The sequence below is a fragment of the Cetorhinus maximus genome, chromosome 35 (assembly GCF_964194155.1).
Source record: "Cetorhinus maximus chromosome 35, sCetMax3.hap1.1, whole genome shotgun sequence".
Classification (NCBI taxonomy): Eukaryota; Metazoa; Chordata; class Chondrichthyes; order Lamniformes; family Cetorhinidae; genus Cetorhinus; species Cetorhinus maximus.
This window is the reverse complement of record NC_135913.1, coordinates 10338178-10362800: the sequence shown is the minus strand read 5'-3', so window position 1 is coordinate 10362800 and position 24623 is coordinate 10338178. Positions and strand designations below refer to the sequence as shown.

The 24623-nt window shown below is 44.2% G+C and overlaps 1 protein-coding gene and 1 non-coding gene across 2 annotated transcripts in view; one reads left to right on the top strand and one right to left on the bottom strand.

Moving 5' to 3' along the window:
* The window catches only part of LOC144672030 (NACHT, LRR and PYD domains-containing protein 3-like), a 977887-nt gene that overhangs the window by 720819 nt on the left and 232445 nt on the right, over window positions 1-24623 (bottom strand). The gene's annotated exons all lie outside the window — the stretch shown is intronic.
* trnai-aau (transfer RNA isoleucine (anticodon AAU)) lies at window positions 20794-20867 on the top strand. The gene has a single exon. It is a non-coding gene; the product is annotated as a tRNA-Ile (tRNA).

Genomic DNA, 24623 nt, shown 5'->3' with positions numbered 1-24623 from the left:
CATCCCATGGTAATAAACTCCTGGAAGGGAAAGCTTTTAGAGTTCACCAAAAGAGGACCTACGATTTACAAGGTGCAGCAAGGAGAATATGATATTACACCAACTGCTATCTTTAAAACAGTTTGTAAACATTTCTATAAATTATGCATGATGAAAAATCAATCTATCGTGAGATTAAACATTGAACCATTGGACACAGAGAAAGGTGAATTTATAATGGGGAATGGGGAAATGGCTCAAAAACGATTCAGAATAAACGTGAGCCCAAATATCAAGTGAATATAAGGAACTTGTGTAAAGCTGTACAAGCAAATAAACCGTACTGGAGACATCCATGGGTAAAGTGGGAAGCAATCTTCCGGACCTTCCCACTTGCAGCATAGAGTATTACAGAAGAAGTAGTTGCAAAGAAAGCGGATGAATTGGATTCGATCTTTCATTATTACTTAGAATTCAGAACAGTTCCGAAGGACTGGACGGTAACGAACCCCGATATTTAGGAAGGGTGGAAGAAAGAAAACGGGGAACTATTAGCTTCACATCACTGCCAGGCAAAATGATCATTTTTTTTCTATTCAGGTTGTGCTAATAGAACAGTTGGAAAATCATAATGTTATTCAATAAACTCAATACAGATTCGTAAAGGGGAAATTGAATATGGCAATCTTATCAGCATTTTTGAGGATGCAATTATGTGGGGGTTAAAGGGAACACAATTGAAGCTACTAACTTTGGATTTACAGAAAGCATCTGATAAAATATCTTTAAAGGTCATTACGCAAACTTAGGAATTATGGTATTTGGCGTAATATATTAGCATGGAAAATGAATAGGTTAATGGACCGACAACAGAGAGTAGGAAGAAAGGTGACATGTTCAACTTAGCAGGCTGTAATTAGTGGGGTGCCAGATGACTGAATAATTGAGTCTCAGCTATGTGCATTGGATATTAGGGGATGCGGTGATGGAGCTGAGTTCGAATTGTAGAATAAGGTTGTTTCACATAGCAATGGTTAATGTGGGACTGGAAAACAGCACAGCCGCAGTGTGATGTAAAGAGTCACATGACAGTAGACCAGGGACAGACAGGTTCGGATATCGGACAGACATGAACTAGAAGCATGTGTAGAAAACCGCATGGAGATAGCACTTATCCTGGGCTGTACTGGTGCTTTTGTACAGATCTATGTGTTACCCATAAACAGTGACTGTTCAATAGTCTGAACCATCTTCGTGAGACCAATGGACAAAACCCTTACAACTTGGTGGCAACTCATGGCCGAACCCAGAACTCAAGGCAAGCTGGGAAAAGACTCCGAAATCTGAAAGACTAAAGCAACCACACCCTGACCTGAGGAAGCCGCCATAAGTGAAGGGAACAGGTGGAGATCCCCTAAGAAGAAACCTCATTGAACAACTGGAGGCTTTAGGGCAGAAGAGAAATCCATTGTGCAGCTGAAGGACTGCAGCAGGGCCCCCCCATTGGGAAACCCCATCCAATACAGAGTCAAAGAATCTAGCCAGATCGCAAGGGTGAGCAAGCTAAATAATATAAAACATCGGTACAAAGGCTGAACTGATATTTAAAAGTATTGAGGGCATTATTCAGGCAGAACAGTCCATTTCTTTAAACACCGCCCCCAGCCCAAGTCCAGAGTCGGCGGCCCAGAACCATTTGGAAAAAAAAACAACGTTTAACGCCTGAGTGAAATCCGGAAATAACATTTGATCAGCTGAACAATCTCGGAAATAGTCTGGAAGGCACAAAGGGTCAATACAAAGATTGCTGCAAAGAAAATAGATCACTTTAAGATCGGGTCCGCGATCGCTCCTGGAGCCCGCCAAAACCAGAAAAGCGCGGGAAAAGGTGAACTAAACGGTTGCTGCAGAGCGATCTTTAAAAGTGCAACAACAATTAAATCTGTTCTTCCCTCTGCTGGAAAAAAAAACAGTCATGGATAATAAATCAGAGCAACCAGATCCACACTTGCAGACCTAATGGGCAGATCCGGCGCTGTATTGGTGGCTTTGGCGGACAATTTTTAAAGATATACGATAACTTTAGGGTTAGATAAGGAGACAGAGGCTGAAGGAGTGAAAACAATATTGGAATCAGAAGGTCCGGCAATCGATGACGTCATTGTGAGCCAAGGAATAAATGAACCTTCAGGTAAGGTTGAGGATGTTCTGAAATCATTCGATAACTATTTTAATTTAGGAAGTAATATTTTTTTTTTGCGCGAGGAAAGTTCAACAGGTCCAACAACCTGGAAATCCCGTTGGCCTGCTGGACCAGGTGGTGTCCGTTAATGGCCCGCAATTCACCAGTAAAGGCTTCACTCAATTCGTCATCCATTACGGATTTCGACAGCTTAACTGCTCCCCAAAGTTTCCACAATCTAATGGTGAGGCGGAAAGAGGAGGCCCACCTTTAAAACCCCTTTTGAGATATAGAAAAGGCTTCCCATAGACGCTTTGAACATAGAGGTCCAAGCTGCCGCAGTGCACCAGGCATGAGCTGAGCAATGTCCCGTATAGAAACAAAGAAACATAGAAACTAGGAGCAGGAGTAGGCCATTCGTCCTTTCGAACCTGCTCCGCTATTCATTATGATCATGGCTAATCATCCAACTCAATAACCTGCTCCCGTTCTCTCCCCATATCCTTTGATCACTTTCGCCTCGAGAGCTATATCTAACTCCTTCTAGAAAACATACAATGTTTTGGCCTCAACTACTTTCTGTGGTAGCGAATTCCATAGGCTCTGCACTCTCTGGATGAAGAAATGTCTCTTCATCTGAGTCCTAATTGGTCTACCCCGGATCCTCAGATTTTGACCCCTGCTTCTGGACTGCAGCACCATCGGGAACGTCCTTCCAGCATCTCAGCTGCCTAATACTGTTAGAATTTTACAGTTTTCTATAAGATCCCCATCATTCTTCTGAACTCCAGCGAAGTTATTCTTAACCGACTCAATTTCACCTCATATGTCCATCCTGCCATCCCAGGAAACAGCCTGGTAAATCTTCGCTGCACTCCCCCTATAGCAAGAACATCCTTCCTCAGATAAGGAGGCCAAAACTGCACACAGTATTCCAGGTATGGTCTCACCAAGGCCCTGTATAATTGCAGCAAGACATCCCTGCTCCTGTCCTCGAATCCTCTTGTTATGAAGGTCAACATACAACTTGCCTTCTTTACCGCCTGCTGCACCTGCATGCTTACCTTCAGCGACTGGTGTACGAGGTCACTCATTGTACATTCCCCTTACTCAATTTATAGCCATTCAGACAATAATATGCCTTCCTGTTTTTACTACCAAAGTGGATAACCTCACATTTATCCATATTACACTACATCTGCCATGCATTTTCCCACTTACTCAGCTTGTCCATATCACACTGAAGCATTGCTGCATCCCACTTACAGCTCACCCTCCCGCCCAGCTTTCAGTCACCTGCAAATTTGGAGATATTACATTTAGTTTCCTCATCTAAAACATTAATGTATATTGTCAAAAGCTGGGGTCCCAGCACCGATCCCTGCAGTACCCCACTCGTCACTGCCTGCCATTCGGAAAAAGACCCATTTATAGGTGTACCCTTACTAATGCTTATTGATCTTAGTTTCTATTACGAAGCTGAAACGGTCTACATTTCGGCACATTGTATTCCATCTGCCATGTTCTTTCCCACACGCTCAACCAATCCACCTCCCTCTGCAACTTCTCTGCGTTTTCTCCACCACACAATTTCCCTCCATGTTTTTATCGTCACTAAGCTTGGATACTTTGTGTTGTAAGAGCTTTGTTCAGTAGATCTCACAAAGAGGGTCAGAGGTTCGTAATGTTGAATAGTAAGTGTTTGTTAGCAACACATAACGGTATGAGCGTGTGTGTGGTTGTGTATAAACTATAGGCCAGAATCAGAGCTATCTCCATGCTGACATCTACTCAAGTCTCCTGATCATGCCTGTCCCATGCTGTGGCTCAGTTCATAGCACCCTCGCCTTTGAATCAGAGGGTTGTGGGTTCACGTCCCACTCCCGGAAACCAAGAACTGTGATTGTACTCAAAAGAGTTGCAATCTGTGACTGTTGATAACTCGAAAGAAAAAATCATGCCTGTCCCATGCCCTAACCTGCCTGTTCTAGGTATACTGTTATGTTACCCTTTCCAGCACACTGTGGGCAGTCGTGTTCTCCAGTCTCACATTAACTCTTAGTATGACGAACACACTTGTACTAATTTTCCCTCCACTCTTAACGCAACATAATTGCAGTAAAATATTTATTAACAACTAAACTTTCTCCTTCTTCAAGGCTCTGAGTTTATAAATTCAGAGAGCCTAGAGGCCTGACAATTCCTCCAGACCTCGTCCTGGTCACATCTGAAGGGTTGTAGGCTCAGTTGTTTTGGGCCAGCTTTGTTGGTTTAGACTTGAAAAATCTTAATATTCTTTTGTTTCTGGCACATTCTTTTATTCATTCCTGGGGTTTGGCAGTCGGCTGGCTAGGTCGGTATTTATTATTCATCGCCCATTGTCCTTGATTTAGTGGCGGTGAGGTACATCCTTGAACCGCTGCAGTGGATGTTATGCAGGTACACCCATTGATTGTCTCCGTCTGATTATCTTAAATATGAACACACTCGACCTCTCCCTCCAGCAGCACCGACACACCCTATTTCTAAGCTGTCCTTGCCACCATCTTCATTTTATTCTTCATCTCATCCGACTCCTCAACAAAAAAACGTTGTGTCTTTCTTTCTGATGCAAAGGAAAGCAAGCTGCAACAACTCATCGACACCAAAGCCCATCAGGACACACCACCTCTGCCCGCCCCTCTGTCCCCATCTCGTCTTCCAATCCCAGCCCTGGCCGTGTATTCACCATACCTTCTGACCTTCCCCTCTCTGATGCTGAACGTTCAGTGCTCAGCAAAGGACTCAGTGTCACACCCTTACGCTCTTGCCTCAATGAAGTTCGGGCACGGCACGATGCTGAGTTCTTCTTCCATTGCCTTCATTTCCGTGCACACTTCTTTGGGCAGGAGTCCTCTCCCCGTTCAACGGATCCTTTTAGCCGCCTCCTCTATTCTCCCTCCACCTGGGCCCCTCCCTCTGGATTTTTACCTGCTCTTGGTCTTTTCATTGAGAAGTGTCGGCCTGATATCAGTCATCTCAATTTCTCTGCTCCTCTCACCCACTCTAACCTGGCTCTCTCTGAACTTACTGCATTCCGTTCTCTCAGGTCCAACCATGACTTTGTCATCAAACCCGCTGAGAAGGGTGGTGCTATTGTTGCCTGGCATACTGACCTCTACCTCGCAGAGGCTGAGCGTCAACTTCCTCCTACCTCCCCCAGGACCATGACCCCACCACGGAACATCAAGCCATTGTTTTCAGGAAAGTCGCTGACCTCATCTCCTCTGGAGATCTTCCCTCCACAGCTTCCAAACTCATAGTCTCCCAACCTCGGACGGTCCGCATCTACCTCCTATGCAAAAGCCACAAACAGGACTGTCCCAGCAGACCGATCGTGTCAGCCTGTTCCTGCTCCACGGAAATCGTTTCTTGCTACCATGACTCTATTCTCTCTCCCCTTGTCCAGTCTCTTCCCACTTACATCCGTGAATCCTCTCATGCCCTGCATCATCTTAACAGTTTCCAGTTCCCTGCCCCAACAGAATCCTCTTCACCATGGACATCCAATCCCTCTACACCTCCATCCATCACCGGGATGGTCTGAGGGCTCGCCGCTTCTTCCTTGAACAGATGCCTGAACAATCCCCATCCACGACTACTCTCCTCCGTCTGACTGAACTTGTTCTCTCACAGCACAATTTCTCCTAAAATTCATCTCACTTCCTCCAAATAGAATGTGTGGCTATAGTTATGCCTGTCCCTTTATGGGGTATGTGGAACATTCCTTGTTCCAGTCCTACTCCGGCCCCCTCCCACAACACTTTCTCTGGTACATCAATGACTGCTTCGGTTCCGCTTCGTACTCTCGTCTGGATCTGGAAAAATGTATTAATTTTGCTTCCAATTTCCACCCGTCCATCATTTTCATGTGATCCATCACTGACACTTCCCATCCATTCCTTGACCTCTCAGTCTCAATTTCTGTTGATAGATTGTCCACCAATATTCATTACAAGCCTACCGACTCCCACAGCTACCTCGACAACAGCTCCTCACACCCCGCTTCCTGTAAGGACTCCATCACATTCTCTCAGTTCTTTCGCCTCCAGCGCATCTATTCTGATGATGCCACTTTCCGAAACAGTTCCTCTGACGTGTCGTCCTTCTACCTTAACCGAGGTTTTCCACCCACAGTGGTTGACAGGGCCCTCAACCATTTCCAGCTCATCTCCTGTGCATCCGCCCTCACACCTTCCTCTCCCTCCCAGAACCAAAAAAAGAAACCCCTTGTCCTCACTTATCACCCCGCCAGCCTCCGCATTCAACGGATCATCCTCTGTCATTTCCTCCAACTCCAGCATGATGCCACCACCAAGCACACCTACACTTCACCCCCCACCCCCATCCCTGGCGTTTTTCCGCAGGGATAATTCCCTCCGGGGCACACTGGTCCACTCCTCCATCACCCAAAACACCTCAACGCACTCCAATGGCAACATCCCATGCAACCGCATAAGGTGCAACACCTGCCCCTTTACTTTCCCCCTCACCGTCCAAGGGCCCAAACACTCCTTTCAAGTGAAACAGCGCTGCACTTGCGCTTCCTTCAATTTAGTCGACGTCATTCGCTCCTCCCAATGCGGTTTCCTCTACATTGCAGAGTACAAAAGCAGACTGGGTGACTGCTTTGTGGAACACCTTCGGTCTGACTGCAAGCATGACCCAGACCTCCCTGTCGCTTGCCATTTCAACACACCACACTGCTCTCATGCCCACATGTCCGTCCTTGGCCTGCTGCATTGTTCCAGTGAAGCTCAACGCAAACTGGAGGAACAGCATCTCATCTTCCGACTAGGCACTTTACAGCCTTCCGGACTTAACACTGAGTTCAACAATTTCAGATCATGAACTCTCTCCTCCATCCCCACCCACTTTCCGATCCCCCTTTTTCCAATAATTTATATATATTTTTTACAAATATATTTTTCTTTTCCCTCCTATTTTTAAATTTATTTCGATCTATTGTTTCATCTCCACCTCTTAGTCCATTTCGATCCCTTCCCACCACCATCACCAGGGCTACGTGTACCTTGCTCGTCCTGCTTTCAACCCTTAAAATCCCCATTAGCACATCCTTTAGATAATATCACCACCATCAAGAACCCTTTGTCTGTTTGTCTATGACATCGTTGGCAGTCTCTTCTTTGTCTCCACCTATCACTAGTCCCCTATCGAGCTCTAACTGCCCCACCCATCCCACTTCATCAGCTTATATATCTTCTCATTTCTATTTGTCTTAGTTCTGATGAAGGGTCATACAGACTAGAAACGTCAACTTTATCTATCTCCGCAGATGCTGTCAGGCCTGCTGAGTTTTTCCACGTATTTTCGTTTTTGCTCTAGATTTCCGACATCCGCAGTATTTTGCTTTTGTCTCTGGAATTATGGGATTTGGCGTAATATATTAGCATGGAAAATGATTTGGTTAATGGACCGACAACACAGAGTAGGAAGAAAAGTAATATTTTCATCTTGACAGGCTGTAATTAGTGCGGTCCCAGATGGATGAATACTTCCTTCTCAGCTTTGTACATTCGATATTAATGGCTGCGATGATGGAACTGAGTTCGACGTGTAGGATAAGGTTGTTTCCCACAGCAAGTGTTAATGTGGGACTGGGAAACAGCACCGCCACAGTGTGATGTGCAGAGTCACATAACAGTAAACCTAGACATCAACTAGAGTTTTGTGATTAGAAAACTACTTGGAGGTAGCTCTTAATCTGGGTGTCACTGGCGCTAATGTAGATAGCTTTGTGTTACCAACAAACAGTAACTGTTCAACAGTCTGAACCTTCTTCGTGAGAGCAATGGACAGAACCCTTACAACTTGTGGCAACTAATAACCGAACGCAGAACTCAAGACAAGCTGAGGAAAGACGCCGAAACTGGAAAACTAATGGAACCACACCCTGACATGACCAATTCACCAAACCTGAAGAGAACAGTTGGAGATCGCTTCAGACCAAACCCCATTGCAGAACTGGAGGTTCAAGGGCAGAAAACAAGTCCATTGTGCAGCTGAAGGACTCCAGCAGAGCACGTCGCGGGCATTCAGAATCTCCATCCATTACAGAGTCAAATAACCGAGCCAGATCACAAGGGTGAGCAAGCTAAATAATATTAAAAATCTGTACAAAGGCTGAACTGGTCTTTAAAAGTGTTGAGGTCATTAATCAGCCAGAACAATCCACTTCTTTGTTCACCGCGCCCAGTACGACTCGAGAGTCGGCGGCTTAGAACCGTTGAAAAAAAAAAGGTTTAACGCCCGAGTGAAAGCTGGAAATAACCTTTGATCAGTTGAACACTGTCGGAAATCCAAAACAAAAACAGAATTACCTGGAAAAACTCAGCAGGTCTGCCAGCATCGGTGGAGAAGAAAAGAGTCGACGTTTCGAGTCCACATGACCCTTCAACAGAACTGAAGTATAGTTAGGAGAGGGGTGAAATATAAGCTGGTTTAAGGTGTGGGTGGGGATAGAGAAGTTGAGGTTGGGGTGGTTGTAGGGATAAGCAAGCAGTGATAGGAGGTCTCCCCTACATTTGAGAGACCAAACGCAAACTGGGCGACCGCTTTGCAGAACACCTGTTGTCTGTCCGCAAGAAAGACCCAAACCTTCCTGTCGCTTGCCATTTTAACACTCCACCCTGCTCTCTTGCCCACATGTCTGTCCTTAGCTGGCTGCATTGTTCCAGTGAAGCTCAACGAAAACTGGAGGAACAGCACCTCATCTTCCGACTAGGCACTTTACAGCCTTCCAGGCTGAATATTGAATTCAACAACTTTAGATCTTAAACTCCCCCTTGCCCCATCCCCACCCCGTTTCTTCCCCCTCCCTTTTGTTTTTTTTCCAATAATTTATATAGATTTTTCTTTTCCCACCTATTTCCATTATTTTTAAATCTACAACTAATACCTTGTCAGTCTTTCCACCCCACCCCACTAGAGCTGTACCTTGAGTATCCTGCCTTCCATTCTTAATTAGCACTTTTCTTAGATAATATCACCACCTTCAACACCTCTTTGATCCTTTTGTCTGTGACATCTTTTGATTATCTGCTCCTATCACTGCTTGCTTGTCCCTACAACCACCCCACCCTCAACTTCTCTCCCCCCGCCCCACACCTTAAACCAGCTTATATTTCACCCCTCTCATAACTATACTTCAGTTCTGTTGAAGGGTCATGTGGACTCGAAACGTCGACTCTTTTCTTCTCCACCGATGCTGCCAGACCTGCTGAGTTTTTCCAGGTAATTCTGTTTTTGTTTTGGATTTCCAGCATCCGCAGTAGCTTTTTGTTTTTATCACTGTCAGAAATCGTCTGAAAGGCCCAATCGTTCAATTCAAAGACTTACTGCAAAGAAAATAGATCAATATGAGGCCGGGTCACGATCGCCGCGGGAGCCCGTCAAAACCAGAAAAGCTTGGCAAGAAGAAGGAAAAAAAACCGGTTAATGCAGAGCCATCTTTAAAACTGCAACAACAATTAAATCTGTACTCCACTCTGCTGGAAAAAAAAAACATCCATGGATAATAAACCAGCGCTAGCACATCGATCTGCACTGATCCAAGGGGCAGATCAGGCCCAGAATTGTTGGCTTTGGCAGACATTTTATTTAAGACATACGATAATTTTAGGGTTAGATAAGGGGACAGAGGCTGAAGGAGTGAACATACTATTTTAATCAGAAGGTGCGATAACCGATAACGTCATTGTGAGCCAAGAAATAAATGAATCTTCAGGCAAATTTGAAGATGTTCTGAAATCCTTCTATAACTATTTTAATATCAGAAGTAGTAAAATATTAGGGCCAGGAAAGTTCAACAAGTACAACAACCTGGAGAGCCCAGTGGCCTCCTAGACCAGGTGGTGCCCGATAATGGCCCACAATTCATTAGTGAAGGCTTCACTTCATTTGTTATCCATTACGGATTTCAACAACTTACCTCCTCCCTAAAGCTTCCACAATCTAATGGTGAGGCGGAAAGAGGCGCCACGCCAGCAAAAACCCTTTTGAAATATAGCAAAGATTTCCCATAGGCGCTTTTAACATAGAGGTCCCGCCTGCCGCAGCGAACCAGGCCTGAGCTGAGCAATGTCCCGTATAATCTTGCTAATAATTATTTCTCTTAGTTTCTATTACCAAGTTGACATTTTCTACATTACCATACATTGCATTGCATCTGCCATGTTCTTTCCCACGTAGTCAACCCATCCATCTTGCTCTTCAACATCTCTGCGTTATCTCCACCACAATTATCTCCACCACAATCAATCACATTTTTTTATCGTCACTAAACTTGGATACTTTGTGTTGTAAGAGTTATGTTCAGTAGGTCTCATAAAGATGTTCAGACGCTTGTAATATTGAACAATAAGGATTTGTTGGCAACACAAAACTGTATCTGTGTGTGTGTGCGTGTTTTTGTGTATAAACTATAGCCCAGACTAAGAGATGCTGACATCAACTTAAGTCCCCTGATCATGCCTGTCCCATGCCCTAACCTGTCTCTTCTAGTATACTGTCATATTACCCTTTCCAGCAGACTATGGGTAGTACTGTTCTCCAGTCTCACGTTAACACTTGCTATGCCGAACTCACTTGTACTACCTTTCCCTCCACTCTTAACAAAACATAATTGCAGTGCAATATTTATTTACAGCTACCCTTTGTTCTTCTTCAGGCCTCTGAGTTTATAATGTCAGATAGTCGGGAGGCCTGACAATTCTTCCAGACCTCGTCCTGGCCACATCTGGAGGGTTGTAGGCTCAGTTGTTTTGGGTGAGCTTTGTTGGTTTGGAGCTGAAAAATCAGGGTATTTTTTTGTTTCTGGCTCATTATTTTATTCATTCCTGGGTTTTGGTAGTCTGCCGGCTAGGCCGGTGTTTATTGTATTTCACCAATTGCCTTTGGTAAGGTGAGCTGCTTTCTTGAACCTCTGCAGTGGCTGTGATTTGGGTACAACCACTTGATTGTCTCTATCTGATTAGCTTAAAGGTATGGTAGGAGGTTCGCCTCAATGGGTGAGGAGGATGATCCTGTTCCACCTGATTTCACCTTCTGTGTTATTATGGAACAGGTATGAGCTTGCTTGATCGTCACGTCCCCAGTCAATGATCCCCTCTCTTTCAAGCTTCCTGGTCCAAACCTTGTCACTTTTGTATAACTAGTGCAGATTCTTGGTGCAGTACCACCTACTGTAGGCAGAAGAGTTTCTTTCAGTTGGAGTGTTCTTGGTCCTAAACTTCTTTGAGGTCCTTGACTGCCAACATAACATAGAGATCCAACCTGCCAGATCTTCAGCTTCCTTACCGTCAAAGGAAGGACAATATATCTTCCTTGGACTGGTTATTGAGACGAGATGATTGTGTTTGTGAAGAGAGACTGATTAACTCACGCCTATACTCAGGTGAAAGGCCTGCTTTCGAAAGGTTATTTTCAGTAAAATTTGAATCTCAGAACACTCCAACTTCGAGCACCAAGGGAGACCCCAGAGTCAGGAGCTGCAACATGAGACCCATCATCTCAGTGCCAACCATTAGCTCAATCGAATATCCAGCTGCCAACATTATAACTGCAGCAGCTTTAACTAATTCCAGCGTCCACTACCTCGACTGCTGGTAACAGACTTACCATCAAATCGCTCCTTATTGATAATTTACTGGCAGATCAGAGAGTCACAATAGCATAAGGTGTAGACAGGGAAGTAGCAGAGCCGCCTGAGTGATGGAGAGACGTGATACTGCCCTGTGATAACGTTGCATTTATAAATGTTTCAGCACGGGGCAGGGACCGCAATAATCTCACAACCAACCCTTATTACAGCTTTGGTGAGGAGGGTGGGTGCACGACTTTTCTTTCTAACTCTTCAATTCGTCTGCGGCCGCCATGTTATCCTTGCTCCACCAGCTATATGTTTATTCACCTGCCAAAGTGAATTTCTCTGACGTGACCCCAGAAATGTATCCGTGCTCATTTTATGAAGTAGGACAGTTTGATGTTGAACCGAATGAGTCACAGACATCAATCTATAATCCCTGAGTTAACCGTTTCCCCTCCACAGGACACTGCCGCTGCCAGTGTCACAGGATGAATGGGTAAAATGAAGTAAAAACACAATTGTAGCAGTCTCTCTGTCTCTTTCCCCAGCTCTCTCTCACTCGATATCTCTCCATATCTCTCTTTCTCTCTGTTTCCAATTTTTCACTCTCTGGCTTTCTCTATATCAATCTCTCGCCACCCCCCACATTCCCACCCCTCTTCTACCCGTCTCTCTCTCTCCTTCTCACACACACACAAACACATACGCGCGCACACACACACACACACACACGCACACGGATGCCAACACGCTTTCTTCCCATTCTGACACAATTGAACTGAAACAAAATATTCTCAGGAAAAACCGCAGTGGAACAAATGGTTGCCTTTTAAGAGATGGTTTGGGTAAAGTCGTGGTAAATTCCCACGATATGCAAAGGATGGTCAGGCAAAACCAGAAGGTTTCGCTGAAGAAATATGTATAGAGCAAGATGAAGGAAGGTAAATGTCGTCAGGTTTTTTTTTATTCGTTCAAGGGATGTGGCTTCGCTGACTGGGCTAGTATATATTGCTCATTCTAATTGTTCTTGAGAAGTTGATGGTGTGCTGCTTTCTTCAACCGCTACTCTTCCTGTGGTGTTGGTGCAGGGAGCGAGTTCCAGGACTTTGATCACGCCACAGTCAAGGAATGGCGATATATTTCCAAGTCAGGATGGCGAGTGACTTGGAAGGGAACGTCCAGTTGTTGGTTTTCCCATCTGTCTGCTGCCCTTATCCTTCCAGACGGTAGTGGTCGTGCGTTTGGAAGGTGTTGTGGAAGGAACCTTGGTGAATTTATGTAGTGCATCTTGTAGATGGTAAACACTATGCTGCTGCCGCACGTCAGACGTGGAGGGAGTGAATACCTGTGCTTGGGGTGCCAATCAAGCGGGCTGCGTTGAACTGGACGGTGTCAAACTTCTTGCGTGTTGTGGGAGATGCACTCATGCAGTCAAATGAGGAGTATCCTATCAACTTCCTGACTTGTGCCTTGTAGATTGTGGACAGGCTCTCAGGAGTCAGGAGGTGAGTTACTCGTCGCGGGGTCCACAGCCTCCGACCTGCTCTTGTAGCCACAATATTTATATAGCTAGTCCAGTTTAGTTCCTGGTCAATGTTAATGCCCAGAATGTTGATTGTTATGATTCAGTGCTGGTAATGCCGTCGAACTTCAAGGGACGTTGGTTAGATTTTCTCTTGTTGGAGATGGGCATTGTCTGTCAGTTGTGTCCTGCGAATGTTATTTGCCACTGGGCAGCCCAAGCCTGGGTGTTCTCCAGGTTTTGCTGCATTTGGACCTGGACTGAATCGGTATCTGAGGTGTCACGAATGGTGCGGAACATTGTGCAATCATCAGCGAACATCCCCACTTCTGACCTTGCGATGGACGGAAGATCATTGATGAAGCAGCTGATGATGGTTCGGCCGAGGCACGACCCTGAGGACACTACACTGCAAGTGAGAACCATGGAAAATATTGACAGTTCAGAGGGGAAGTGAAAAATAAATACGGACAAAGGAAGAGCGACTGGGAGAATAGATTAACAGCAAAATTTTGCTCTATAGACATAAATATAAAAGGTTGCCAACGTAGGAACGGACAGATTAGGGAGTGAAACGTGGTTTCATGCCTGGAACCAGAGGACCTATATTGTGTTTACCAAGAAAGGAAAATATTGCCAAAGGCAGAGTGAAACACGAGGCAGTTGCGATATTGGATGGGTTAATAATGTAGAAAGAGGGGTCATTAGAAACCTGGTTGTGCTGAAATGTTGATAAATCGCCTGCATTGGCTCAGGGACAGGGTATTGAGGAGAGTAAGTGTGGAAATTGCCGAGAGCAGTGGCCGCTAATTTCCAATGCTGTTTACCTATCACGGACGGTGCTAGAAGATTGTAGAATTACAAATGTTATACCATTGTTCACAAAATGGGTTCAATGATCATTTAGTAAACCACATACAAACCAGCTTAACTTCGTGTTGGGGAAGAGCTTTTGGAAACGATATCCAGATACAAAATGCATTGCCACATGGATAAGTACGGATTCATTAAGGAAAATATACCTGGATTTGTTAAAAGCAGGTTGCATTCAGTTAACTTTATTGTTTTAGAAAGAAGACTGTCAGTGGACCATAATAACAAAGTCAACTGAATGATAGCAGACAAAGAGTCGTGGTGAATAGTTATATGGTGGGATTCTGCAGGCATCAGTAGTATCATCAATGCTGTTTTTTGTTTACATAGGATCTCGGCGTCAGTGTGGAGGGCACAATTTCAAAATTTGTGGATGACACAAAACTCAGAAGTGTTGTAAAATTCGGACGAAAATAATGATAAACCAACAGAGGACATTGTCAGGCTGGTGGAACAGATGGCATGAGGTGAAATTTAATGTGGAGAAGAAAGGAGTGGTTCATTTTTTCAGGAAGAGAGAGGAAAGGCGATATAAGGTACACTAGTCAATGCTAAATGAGATGCAGGAGCCGAGGGGGCTGGAGAAATGTCTTGAAGTTGGCAGCGCATGTCGGGAAATTAGTTAAATTAGTGACTGGCGATTCAGCGCAAAATCAAGTGGGTCACCGACTGTGCGGTGAATTTTCAATTCACTCACAGCATTCGGCGGAGTTACAAGGAGAGGGATATGAAGGACCTATCTACCTGGCTTTCATTCATAGATTTGTTGTGTTTATAACAAATATGGTAACAACTAAACTGCAGAAAAAAGAATCCATCTGCAGTCGTCATTTATGCGTTGATCTCAGTGCCAGCTTGTGGCAGCACCGCTTGACAGAAGAGAAGACAACACTGTGGAGAGTTCTCACTGCTTTCCGCTAGTATTTGCGCTGCGCTGAGTGTTCTTCATAAGAAGTGAAACCGAGTTAAATTTAATTCAAAACCTTTATACGGGGAAAAAATTGGTTTCTCAGTCAGTGAATTATTTGTCGCCAACAAATTTCTGAGCTATGAGGTATATTTTGCAATATCGGTATTTTGTTTCACTCGGACGTGGTTTATAACAATTCGCAATGAATTATTACCCTGTTGTACGACGCTTGTAAAGCAAATAGATGCACATGATTTTAGTGCCACCAGCTGAACAGTCGATGCAGAGCCAGTCATAAAGGATGTGGGGAATACACAAGGAGCAGATATTTCAGGCACCAAATGAGCAATGGGCGTATTTCCTAGGTGATGAGAAACAGGGGAACAAATAGATGCAAAAGGATTTGGGCCTTCAGGTACATCGCTCACTAAGCGCCAGTGCACATGTACAAACAATCACTTTAAGATCTCAACTTCCAGGCTGTCATGTCCGAGGTACCACTCATTCCAATAGATATTTACACAAGTGTCTTAAATTTGCTGCTACATGGATCTATGTAACAGGCCTAAAACCTACAAAGGAGTTTTGTAATGCCATGTCGCGAATTACATAGCACCATTTTGCTGTAAACATGATTGTTCACCAATTCTGGCGTCGCAAACTTATTAGGAATTGTTTATATGTGATGGCGCTGTATGACGGTGCGAATTGAGAATTCTCAGGATGGTACAATTGAGGCAGCAGATCAGGCAGAAAGTTCGTGAATTTTTGTGAAGCCGTGAACCACATAATACACCTGTCCCTATCTCTCATATTCTTACAGGCGCTGCTCAGACGAAGCACCAGGATTACATTGACACTGGATTGGAAGTAGTGCTTATTCCCGAGTTTAGTCGGTCACTTTAGGAGTTCAGTTCTGATAATTTTAGATTTGTATAATTACAGGAAGGGTAAAGCAGAGAAGGTGCCCGCCCTGTCTTTGCTGGTTCGCTGAAGGAGACATTCACCTAGTGACAATCCCCCGCCGTTTTCTGCATCTTTCCCCCCCCCCCCCCCCCCCCACTTTCCGGGCTTCTACCTGTTTCTAATCTCTTAAGAAAAGAAGAATGAAGTGTGGTCTGATCGAGGTTTCTACCCTGTTAGAATCTAGGGTTAGTTTAAATAGGGAGAAACTGCTTCCACCGGCGGGACGAATGGAGTTGAATCAGTACATATTGTTGGCACTGATTCACAGCGACAGTGTTTCGGCCAACCAAGGGAAAAGTCCAGAATAACTTATCACACTTAGAGCAGCTGGGAATCTAGAAATAATTTCTAAAAATGATCGAGGACGCCGAAATTTCGAGAAAAAATTCTTTATTTTTTGCAAACCGATTAAAGATATCCATCTCTCCTGTTCTCTTGAATAAGTCAGCATTCTTTGTTTTTTAAACTGTCATTTCACTGGGACTAAGCCGTTTGACCCAAAAGGCTGCACTTGGACTAGGTCTGGAGCCATGAGCCCTCAGAATAAATGCCTGATGCTCTACCGACCCGGCTCTCTGGGCTGTATTGAACATGTTTCCCATCGCTGCCTTCACTGCCTAAGAAGAGTCTTCACAGTGTTTATCTTTTTTCCATTTCCTTCTTTGGTATTTCACTGCCTGCAGCGCATTTCCCCCCCAGACAGACCGGCAGCCTCCCTTTGGCTTCATTTCACAAATCTTCTCACTTGCAACAACTATTTGTTTTAACCAGTGGCGTGGGACGTGACAATTGTTGTTATCCTGGCCTGTGCACTGGACCTTCACAGCTTTGAAGGGTGTATTTATTTCAGGGAGCTACTAAGTTGCAGAAATTGAAAACGGAAGCTCCAAAGGCACAGAGATGGATTTCACGAGTGGGTAAACCATTTATTATGGTGTTTGTTTGGGGAAAGTGTGATACCATTACCTTGAAAGAAATACAGCTCACTCGGAGTAACATTTACATTGTGTGAATCAATAAGTGTAGGGATGTAAATGGATCTGCCAGCCCGAGACCAGAATTAAAACGATCCACCATTTAACCCTCCCCACTATTTCTTGCATAACGTGCAGTAACATAAATCGGTCAATCTCCTCCCTTGGTCTGTTAAACCTGTAAAAAATCAAAGTGCTTCCTTAAGTAAACACCTCTAAATGTAATATTGGTCCTTTCGGGCTTCTTAATATCGGTACGTAAACGCAAATGTTTTTTGCGGACATTGTTACGTTGATGTAACCTTCATAACATCAGCCTCCATGTTATTTCTTACTGGGTTTAACAGGTTTAGTTTCGTCACGTTTCTATCTTTGCCCCTTCATGTTACATTCGGACTGTTGCTATGCAGCCATTCTCAACCCCATCTGGACATATCTTTTCATTCTTTATCATAACCATTACAACCCTCGATAGATGTTGCTTCATGAAACATTTTCTCTCCCTCCACCATCACAGACATTCGCCTTTGTACATCCTGCCCTTTCCTGCTCTCCACGTTTTTAAAACATGGTATGTTGATATATTTCTTCATTTCTGATGATAAGTCATCGACCTGCACAGTTCACTTTGATGCCTCCACAGGTGCCCCCTGACCGGCTGAGTATTTCCAGGATTTTTTTTTAATATTCCCAGTAATCACGCTGCATTGTTTTACTGTCTGAAAGGTTGGTGGAATGAGATTCAATCTGAATTTAAGGGAACTAATTTACAGCGTGATGTGGGAAGCTTGATTGTGGAACAAAATTGCTCTTTCCAAGAACCGGCGAAGAGTCGACGGGCCGACAGGCCTCCTTTTGAGCTGCAGGATTTGATGAATCGCGGCTTTAATTTCTGCGTTGACCGGGAAATTAGGAAATGGCTGAAGACGTGAAGGTGAAGATCGAACGGTTTCAGGTAATTGTCTGATGTTTTGTGCGGAACATATAATACATGTAAGAGGATTTCAAGCACAACATAGGTCTACAAATTACTACTGTATTAATTCCTAAAACCCCTAATTAACCTCGCCTCCACTTACACTCCCGTTAAGGAAATAGTAAATACAAATATATTTAAACAGACCCCAGCACGTCGACACAATACCCTGGGCAGAAGTAATCAAAGTGGCTCTTCCAAGCTTCGGTCTGTGTAGACAGCAGGCTTAATGCACAAATACTGAAGGCTGTTTGCACTTCCAGTCGACCTTAGAATGCCTTCCCTGCCATCATTCTCCTTTATACATGTTTGTCCTTTTTAATTTAAGCCCCATTGTTCACATATGTCTTTGAAACTTTACCTTTCTCATAATATGAATCATATTGCTAATCATAGTGCTAATATTATCAGGAGCATTTGGAAAAAAAACTTGCTGATTGCTTGCCTTCTCCGGCTAGGTGTAACATCCAACCGTCTCTTTGAAATTCAAACTGCTGTGATTTATCTAAAGCTGCAAATTCTGCTCACCTCACATTCTAAGACTTCAGCCATGTTTTCCCATTTAGCATTTCAAACCTAGATTCAGTTGATGAGTCAAAGGCTCCAGACCAGCTGTTTCCAATTCAATTAAATCCCACACACACTCAGAGAAAATAATCAAATCCCACTATTACCTACTTCTACAATAAATCACAATAGTGTTATGGGAATTAGTGAACGTTCGTGACATCTGGAATTCCCTCCCTTAAGCTATGTCCCCCTTTACCTCTCTCTTCTTCTTTCAAACAATCGTTCAAATCTACCCATTTGGCCAGACAATTCGTCATTTTCCTAAATACCTCCTTGTGAAACTTCGTTTTAAATGTTGATATATAACGCTCCTTTCAAGCACATTGGCAAGGGGAGGGGTGGGGAGTTTGTGAAATGCAACAGATACATAGAAGATTCTGTTGTGTTGTTCAGTTGAGCGGACTTAATTTGTGTGGATCCGTTAAAAGTTAATATATGCCTCCGGTCAGAGCTTGGGTTGTGGAATATTGATGAGGGTCACTGTTGAATCTCGGATGACGAGTTTTATCTAACGTTGGGTCACATTGTTAGCAGCAGATACCACCGGCTATCCACGTTCATCATGCCGGAGCTCCACCATCGATTTGTAATTTGGTAATTTCCATGAGGTGACCAGGACTGCACACAGTACTCAAATTGTGGCCTTACTAATGATTCATACAGCTCCACCATAACCTCCCTGCCAGTATATTTAAGTCTCGTCTAAGAAGCGAAATGATTCTACTTGACACCTCATCGCCTTTTCATGTAACAATCTGGAATCTGTGGAGATTCGCTCCAATGTCCATCACTTCCTCTAAACCTCCCAATACTCTCTTCATTAATTATGTATTCCCTTAGACCTGTTTGAGATCCCCAGCTGCATTACATCGCTCTCCCCCGGGTTGAATTCCATTTGGCACTTTTCTGACCATCTAACCAGTTAATTGATATCTTCCTGCTATCAAACCTCCTCACTATCAAACACAGCCACTTTTCTCCTTGCGTGAAACTTCATGAAGATTCCCGCTATATATATTTCCAAATAGTTAATATGTGCCATGAAAAGCACGGCTAAATATGCATGTGGCTTTTTTCAGGAGAGAAACCTGGTTGGTATAAATCCATCTCCCAAATACCCTTAACGCTGATGTTTTCAGGATTTACGTCGGTGCCCGGGCGCTGTTTTAAATGTAAGCTCTCCATTGGCTCTGCCATGCAGCCCGATAAACAAATACCAATGATTTTTGCAGCAAAACAGTGCAAGGGATTTGAAAACTTTGCATTATAACTACGCGCCGTTGATTGGTGACACATAACCTCCTGGGCTCAGAAATCAATGCCGCCCCCGTCTAATTCCAACCAATCTCCAACGCTTCATTATCAAGACAGCCAGAAGAGGGTAAACGCGAGGCAAAACAATATTGAGCTCCCCTACAATGTCGTTCTGCGGCTTGTGAAGCGGCGCTGCTGTACGACTGTTAATCAAATAAATACATCAATCACAGCGGCAGTTGGCCTGTTACTTACCGCTTTCCCAACTTGTCCTGAGCGCCTCAAGTCATCCATTGAGAGCCAGGCGGAAATATATTTCAGTTCCCTGACATTGCAACTCCCGCGAATGATAGCACCAAATTTAAATTTCAACAGGCACTCGGTAATTTCTCGTTGAAGCCCCCGTCGTGAGTTTGCCCGATTGTGAGCAATTTCCTCCTAATTCGCCATGAAATCCACACGCTGCAATTCCAACATCCTTGAGATAGAGCAACATTTCCACACTATTTTTACTTCAGTGTTTGAAGTGCTTATATATTTTATATAATTTAGCATCGTTCCGAAGACAATTGTGAATGAGCAACTTGCACGGGTCATGCGCGACATGCCCACATCCCAAGAAATAAATAGAAAAGAGATTGCATAGATACCAGCCTATTGATGACGGGAGATTTTGCAGTTTAAGGTTTGCTTTGGACAGAATCTTTTCATCATTGACAAGAAGGAGAACGTATCTGTTGCTGAACAGCTTTGTGAAGATCGGATCATTCAGCAGCTCTGGGAGAAACAGACACTCACAGCTCGCTGGTAACCTGAACTTTCAACTGGGCAAATACGAGATTTCCAGCCTGTGCGCGATCAATCAGCGAGGAAGATTGCGGAATCCTCCACTCACTGCCCGTTAAATTTAAAAACCAGATACTAGGGAAACCGCACCAGGTGGCCGGTTAGCTCAGATGGTTAGAGCGTGGTGCTAATAACGCCAAGGTCGCGGGTTCGAGCCCCGTACGGGCCAATGTATTATTTCGACTTAGAAGTAATTAAAGCCCGGACCAGGTTCAGTTGTTATTCCGACGCTGTCACATGGAAAGAAAGGTTCTTCTGCAGCGTTGCAGGCTGTGTCTTTTTCCATCCATGCTTCTTGCGTCTGGGACATTTCTGCCTCTAGTTCTGACAAATCCGTCCTTTTAACAATTCTGTGCCACAAATTTGTGGGCGACAAGACAACAAAGCTTTGCTACTGTACAACGGAACACTTGCAAAAGACGCTCTGCTCAGCATCTCTGGGGCAAATATATCTTTACAGCTCCCGGGTAACCTGAAGCTTTGACTGGGCAAATACGAGAGTTCCAGCCTATGCAGGATCAGTCAGGGAAGGAAGAATGCTGAATTCTCCACTCACTGTTACACTGAATTTGAAAAGCATTTGATCAAACTAGGAAACGTGCAGCTTGGCGACCAGTTAGCTCCGAGATAATGGCAAAATGCTGCGGATGCTGGGAATCTGAAACAGAAACAAAACATGCTGGAAAAACCTCTTGAGAGTCATACGGACTCGAAATGTTACCTCTGTCTTTCCCTCCACAGATGTTGTCAGACCTGCTGAGTTTTCCCAGCACTTTCTGTTTTTGATCAGTTAGCTCCAATGGTTAGAGAATGGTGCTAATAGCGTTAAAACTCACGGGTTCGATCCCCATTGAACAACGAAACATGGGAGATGTATGGTAATTCTGTCCCTATTCCAGTTCAGTTGCAGTCCTTCTACTGTTCCATTGATCGAGGTTCTGTTGTAATTCCTATACTGTCACATCGGAATAGGATTTCGAATAGGACCGTGTTCTCCTGCGGCATCGCAGGTTGAGTCTTTTTCTCTTCCACACTTCTTGCCTTTGGAAAATTTCTGCCTCTTGTCCTAACAAATCTGTCCTTCTTTTCACACTTCTGTGCAATAAACCGGTCAACATCATGGCAACAAATATTTTCTCCTGTACAGCGAAACACTTGCAGACGAGCAGTGACATCTCTGTTAACTGTGCCCATACCTGCCGTTCGCTGCAATGCTGCAGGCAAAGTACCTCGAGACAACTTGCAAGCGACAGCGCAACCAATCATACTAGCCTACCATAAAGTGATTGTATTGAAGCTATCAACAGCCCTCTACACGACAACAATAACTCGCTTCACAACAATTTCACGCAAATACTGCATCTGTCAGCAAAGTCTATCCATTATCAAATTTCTCAACAGTCAGTCAGCTGCTGGCGAGGCCAAAAAAACATTTGCTGCTTCGAGATGTCTTTTAAAAAAGCAGCACAATATACTCCTAATGTGTTGTTAATTATTCTCCAACATGCCCGAACGATTTAAAATACTGAACCGCGCAACGTCTACTTCATTGCTGAGCTACTTGTAAGCGACGGATAAACTAGGTCGCTGAGAAACCAATGTTTTCCCGTCTAACTTGCCGTAATTCCAATCTCAGATTCAGACAATTTAGCCACGAAATCACCCAGCAGAGGGTAAACCCAACGCAAAATTACTGTGAGCTCTCCCCACGGTTTAGTAGTTTTGCTGTATGACTGTTACTGGGATAGATTTATAAATCACCGAGGGCAGTCGGCCTGTTATTTGTTCTCTCATTTACTGGTTCCACAATTTGCTCCAATCGCCTAAAGCCGCTGATTGAGAGCCAGGTGGAAATATCTTTCAGTTTCCTGCACTTGCAACTTCCCCGGCTTTTACTGCCAAATTTAAAATGCAACAGGCACTCGGCCATTTCTCGCTAAAGAACCCCTCATAATTTGTAAACACTGTGATCGTTTTAATTCTCATTCGCAATTCAGTTCCAATTCCAAGCTTCACTTGCATCATCCTGAGGACAGGGCAACATCTCAAAACTAATTTTACTTCAATGATTGAAGTGCTTTCACTTTGTAAATTTAGCAATCCTTCTCAAGGCAATTTCGGATGAGCAACTTATGCTGGTCGTGGAGGCATATCCATATCTCATGTAATAAATAGAAAAAGAGAGATTGGATAAGATATCAGCCTGTTGAGGGCGAGAAGTTTTTCAGCTTGAGGTTTGCTTTCGGCGGAATATTTTGAACATTCAGAAGGGGAGCGCTGATGTTGCTGAACAGCTTTGTGAAGATCGGGACAATGAGGCAGCTCTGGGGAAACTCATTCCCTTCCAGCTCGCTGGTAACCTGAAGCTTTCAATTTACAAATACGATAGTTCCAACGTTCCGGCTGGTGCGCGGTCAGTCAGCAAGGACTGAGTGTCGATGGTCCTTGGGTCGTTCTTCGGTACCATTCCAGACACAGAATCCGAGTGACCCCCGCCCCCCTGCTGCCTTGATACTGTCTCAAAGAAGTGTACTGGAAGGATATTGAGCGTGTATTGTTTTCATGTTGTGAATAAGTGTCTGCATGAATGATAGGAAAGAATCAAGGTTCATAATTCTCAGTCGGAGCACATCTGAACATTCCCCCTACATACTGTGATATTTTTCTGGCTGTCGCTATCACTGATCTCGTTTCCCTCTTTCTTACAGCGAACCTATTGACAATCATGATTCTCGCCAGAAGAAACTGCGGCCTTTCCAAATGTATCTCTGTCTATATGGTGTCTGGAAACAGCAGATCTACTGTTCATGTTCTTCATATATTAGAATAGCAAACTTTCAGCAAAGTCTTTACACATTAATTCTTCTCCAACACTGTCATTGTTATGGCAGTACCAAACTTTAAGTTGAGCAGGCACTCCGTCATTTCGCGCTGAAACACCCGTCATAAGTTAGCACTGAAGTGGCCGCCTTACTTCTCATTCGCAAATTAGCTCCATTTCCAATCTTCAATTGTCACTGTCACTGTCAGCGATCTATGGCCAGAATTTTAAAGCAAAGTATGTCACTGTGAAAACTGCTACAGTGAGCATAACAGCGGTCTCTGTGCTGATCTATTGGGAGAATATGCCATTCTGATTTGCTTAGGAACACAAATGTTCATTTCTCAGCAACTGAACAAACTGCAAAAACGGGTGATCAACAAACTGATCATTAACAATGTTCACTAGTGTTCCCGCCCTGGCGCGGATTTTGTTTCCATCGTCTTCCAGTTTAGCGGACTTTTCCCATGTTTTCAGGTGAAGTTCCAGGCAGCAGAATTTTGGATGAGCACAGGTATGTGTGGGGTGGAAGATGGGAGGCCGGCCAAGGGAACACTGGAATATTCAAGCCTAGAGTGAACAAAGGTATGGATGAGGGTTTCAGCAGCAGATGAGCTGAGGCAGGGCCGCAATTGGCCGATGTTTAGAATGTTCAAGTACTGTGTGTTCATCTGATAACAGCCTGCCAGTCTGCCTAATATCATGCAGTTTTACCAGAGATATTAGGTGTAAAATGGGAACAGCGTCAGCCATTATTGTTCAATATTAGGATTGTTACTGTGTCTGTATCTCTGGAACATTATGTCGCTGCGGGACTTTTCACATTTCACTGCAATCAGAAGCTGACCAAAATGTCCCAGACTGTGGCCAAGGACTGAGACCCTTTAAAGCTGACATTTGCCCCTTTAGCTCGTCCAATTGGGATAATTCCCTGCAGGACATTTGCTGTTCATGAACCATTAATATCAATAATTCCTGGCACTGGGTTCACTGAGAGGGATGAAGAGTCAGTGAACAGAGCGGAGTGTCACAGCTGTTTTGTTCCTGACTCTCCCCTTCCCGGTCTTTTAGTGAGGATCCGGTCTCCCAGGAAATGTGTTGTCC